The sequence below is a fragment of the Nicotiana attenuata genome, unplaced genomic scaffold (assembly GCF_001879085.1).
Source record: "Nicotiana attenuata strain UT unplaced genomic scaffold, NIATTr2, whole genome shotgun sequence".
NCBI lineage: Eukaryota > Viridiplantae > Streptophyta > Magnoliopsida > Solanales > Solanaceae > Nicotiana > Nicotiana attenuata.
Genome location: NW_017674127.1, coordinates 44,150 through 49,237, shown reverse-complemented (window position 1 = coordinate 49,237; position 5,088 = coordinate 44,150).

Here is a 5,088-nt window from a genome sequence, read left to right as displayed (position 1 = left end):
CTCTCTCACTAGGAAATGATACAGACTCAAATTAAGAGCCCGTTTGGCCAACCTGCAAAAATCTGCTTATTTTGAAAAGTATTTTTTTTCAGAAGTACTTTTTTCAAAAGTACTTTTAAAAAAAAACAGTTTGTGTTTGGCCAATTCATTTAAGAAGTACTTTTTGCAATATTTGGTAATCAAATTGTGTTTGGCCAATCTGTCTAAAAGTACTTTTGAGTATCAAATTACCAAAAAGGATATTACCAAGGTTTTATAATTCTTTTAAAGAGAAAAATGAACTCAAATATATATCATAAGAGACTTTTATTATTTTTTATTTTATTTAATTAAAATATAAAACATAAAGTAAATAAATATATTAAAGATTTAAATCAATTTTACATATATAGTTATACCAAAGCATATATTATTATCTAGCATAATCAGTTATTGTTACATGATGATTGGAATAATCAAAATACATCATTCAGTATGAATTAGAAGTCTATTCCTCAAATTACTATATATTGATAATCTACCATGAAATAATAAGTAAAGTCACTCATACGTGATAAAATTTCTCAACAATTTCATCTCTACGTCTATCACACAACGCCTCCATATTAGTAGAATACTTGTCTTGCATTTCTAAAGGAATATTAGGAGGCCCAACTCCTACCTCAATTTCTGCAGTAATGTTTTTATTAGCATAATAATTGAATTCCTTATCGGTAGAAGAATATCGTCGGATGAAATATGTATAGCCATGATAATTGTAACTAGATGATTCTAAGTGTCAAACTTGAAAGATGACATTGAGCGTAAATTAGAAATAATTTAAAATATATAAAAATAAATTTTTTTGTAAGAAATTTATTTTTATGTTTAAATTCAGATTCAAAAAGAGTAACTAATTATTAACAACACATAATGTATAATTTAAGTTTTTTAAAATTTAAATTTAAAAAGAAACTAATTAGTATTACCTAACCTTACTAACTTTGTCCTAAATTGCCAAGTGGCCTATTGTCACTTGGCTTAATGTGTGATGCTTTTTCTTCTTCTTTTAATAATATATAAATAGATTATACGATGCAATTGTGAATTTATTATCTATTTGTAGGTAATTTTTACAAATTAGATTTGATAACTGTCTTAAAGATTCGGAAATTAAACTAATAACATATAACAAAAGAAATTATAAATAATTATTTGTAGGAAGAGAATTGATAATCCAAAGAAGGATGTAGATAATTTGCTTTAGTGTGAAAAAAGAAGAAAATAATTTGGAAAGTTACAAGACATTACACAAAAAAAATCAAAAACAAGAAAAGTCAATAAAGAATTTAGAAAGTTACAATATGATTCATGTATATGATATCTTTAATTTTAAAAGAATGATAAAAACTAGAAAAAAAAATGAAAAGAAAAAACTTAAATTAGTAAGGGATAATTTGTAAAGTATAAATGTATGGTGAGGATAGTTTTGTCTTGAATAAATTAATTTTCCTCTTCTGGTTCTGTTTCTTGGAAGAAGCTAGAATTTTTTGCTTCTTCCCAAAAGTAGAAAAACCGCTTCTGCTGCTGGCCACAAGTACTTCTCTGTATTGGCCAAACAACTTAAACTTTTTAAAAAATACTTTTGGCCTCCCAGAAGCTTGGCCAAACAGGCTCTAAGCCTCGTGGTATTACTCTTCAAACTGATATATATATATATATATATATATATATATATATAGAGAGAGAGAGAGAGAGAGAGAGAGAGAGAGAGAGAGAGAGAGAGAGATAGAGACTCAAATTAAGCCTCGTGGTACTTCTGTTCAAACTGTAATACTTTTACCATTTGAATTTTCATGATTATTTTGAATGCCAGGTAGATATTTTAATGTGCAATTGCTCAAACAACTCTCTTTAATTCAAGCACTTAATGCGGAAAGTTTATAAAAAGAAGAGTAGAATTGGTACTCTTTAGAAATATTTGTTTCTATATTTTCGGCTCCACTTCTAATGTAACACTAATTTTTCTTATATTAAAAGAAGATATCTCATCTTATTTAACACAATTAACTAATGAATTATCAACGAAAAAATGCGAACTCTTTGCTTATTCACAAGTCAGTTTAAGTAAATTAGCGACTTTTTTTCTTAAATTTAACGCACTAAGAAATTATCAAATTGTGTTGCCTATACTTTGTGCTACAAATAAGCCTACTTATTATTATGTTAAAAAATTTATTATAAATTTAAATTGAATATGAGGAAAAAATAACATGCAAACACAAAGAAAAAGCAAGTTGATGAAATATTGGTAACCTTTTTAAATAAGCTAAAACCATGTGCCGACCTATTGAGCCCGTTTGGATTGACTAAAAAAAAGTAGCTTTTCAGTAGAAATAACTTTTAAGCCAAAAAGCAATAAGTTGGGATTGCTCAGTTATTGTTTTTCGCTTGTTTTAAGCATTTTTAACTTATTTTAAGCATTTTTTAACTTTGTCAAATACTGAAAAAAGTTAAAGAGGGCTTAGAAGCTGATTTAATTAGCTTTTCCAAACACCCTCTGTGATGATCCAAAAGGTCATCACTTATTTTTAAATTAAATTCTGCATTTCGAGGCCTTAAAAACCTCTTTCAGCATCACCTCAATTTGCGTGCACAGTCCGGGCGCGTAGCCGGAAAGTCTATATGTGAAAATTTGTGAAAAAAAATGATAAAATTTGGCTTTAAAATGAATTAAGTTGACTTCGGTCAATATTTTGGGTAAACGGACCCGGACCTGTGATTTGACGGTCCCGAAGGGTCCATAGAAAAATATGGGACTTGGGCGTATGCCCGGAATCGAATTCCGAGGTCCCAAGCCCGAGAAATAAATTTTTAAAGAAAATTATTTTCCTGAAATTGTTTATGAGATTTGGAAATGAATTGTGATTAGAACTTGATGGTATCGGGCCCGTATTTTGGTTCAGGCGCTCGGTACAGGTTTTATATATGATTTAAGATAAGTCTGTGAAATTTGGCAAGAAACGGACTTGAAACGACGTGAATCGGATCGTTTTTGAGAATATTGGAAATTTGAAGTTCTTAAGAAAATTTCATGATTTTGATGCTAAATTCATAGTTGTTGATGTTATTTTAGTGATTTGAATGCTCGAGCGAGTCCGTATGATATTTTTAGGTTGGTGTGCATATTGGGTTTGGAGCCCCGAGGGCTCGGGTGAGTTTTGGATAGGCCACGGGGTGTATTTTGGACTTAGAAAATTGCAGGTTTTCAGCTGTTGCATTGCAGGCCTGCAGGCTTCGCATATCGCAAATGCGAAATCGCAAATGCGAAATAGGCCCAGGCCAGCCCATCCTCGCAATTGCGAGGGTTCTATCGCAAATGCGATCCCCTCCCTTCCTAGCCAGTGGTTGCAAATGCAACCCTATCTTCGCATTTCCCAGCTCGCAAATACGAGCCCTTTCTCGCAATTCCCAACATAGCAGAGGTCGGGGTTCGCAATTGCGAACCCCAGTTCGCATTTCCCATATCTGCAACCTGCAACTTTTTATACTTAGCCGAAAATCAACCATTTTCCACATCTTTTCAAAACACAAACTCCCTAGGGCAATTTTTCAAGAACAAATCTTCTTCCAAATCGATTGTAAGTCACTTTTAACTCGTTTCCTTCAATCATTAACATCTTTTAACATGATTTCAACTTCAAATCAATGATTTTCATAGGGAAATTGGGTGTTTTGGGTAGACCCTAGTTTTTTTCAAAAACGGGGATTTGGACCTCGATTTGAGGTCCGATTTCAAAATAAATTATATATTTGAGTTCGTGGGGAAATGGGTAATCGGGTTTTGGTTCGAACCTCGGGTTTTTACCATGTGGGCCCGGGGGCGATTTTTTACTTTTTGGGTATAACTTTAGAAAACTCATCTTCATGCATTAGAATTGATTCCTTTAGCGTTTATTGATGCAATTAAGTAACTTGTGACTAGATACGAGCGGATTGATGGTGGAATCAAGGGGTAAAGCGATAATTGAGACGTGAATTGTGTTCATGGTATCGAGGTAAGTGTTTGCTCTAACCTTAGCTTGAGGGATTAGGAGTCGAGTCCTATTTACTATGTGGTAATTGTTGAGTACGACGTATAGGCATGGTGACGAGTATCTATGCGTTGGTGTCTAGCATGCCCGTGAGTCTCTTAATGTGATTTTTATGACTTCGTCGTATTGTTCATATCTTGGTGATGATTTTTAATTGTTGGGCAAAGTTCGTGGAAGTAATTGTGATGTTTGATCATTGAGGAGCGTTGGCTCAAGTTGTGTAAAGAATTGTGAAAGTATGAGCGGTAATTGAAACCTTTTGAGCATTGGCTCGAGTTGTGAAGTGAATTGTGAAACGAAGGTGAGAAAGAGAAAAAAATTGTTATATTGACTCCCTTGTCGGGATGTTGTTATTGTTGTTTTGAGGTTGTCCCTTGTCGGGACTTGTTGTTGAGTTATTGTTCCCTTGCCGGGATTCTTATTGCAAATTTCATTCATTTCCTTGCCTATTTGTTTGTGATTGTTGTTTGGTGAGGAAGAGAGCTAAAGCACGAAGGGTGATGTCGTGCATTGTTTTGGTAAGAGAGTGTTAAAGCACGAAGGGTGATGCCATGCCTGATTTTGTGAGGAAAGAATGTAAAGAACGAAGGGTGATGCCGTGCCGCACGATGTACCATTTCGTGCCGATTATATTGATTATATGGTGAGGACGAGAGTAAAAGCACGAAGGGTGATGCCGTCCACATTTTCATTACTTGATTGTTTTGGTGAGGACGAGAGTAAAAGCACGAAGGGTGATGCCGTGCATTTATTGTTTTCTGGCTCTTTGTCGATATTCGAGATATATTGTTTCTTCCATTTACCTGCTATCTTTCTATACTGGGTTGATATCTCCCCCGCAGCATGCTTCCCCTCCCATATTTGACTGTTTATTTCTGTATTTCTTTTCCGCTGTATATAGTTGAATTGCACAGGTTTATTTGGTAGTCTGGTCCTAGCCTCGTCACTACCTCGCCAAGGTTAGGCTAGGGACTTACCAGCACATGGGGTCGGTTGTGCTGATACTACACTCTGC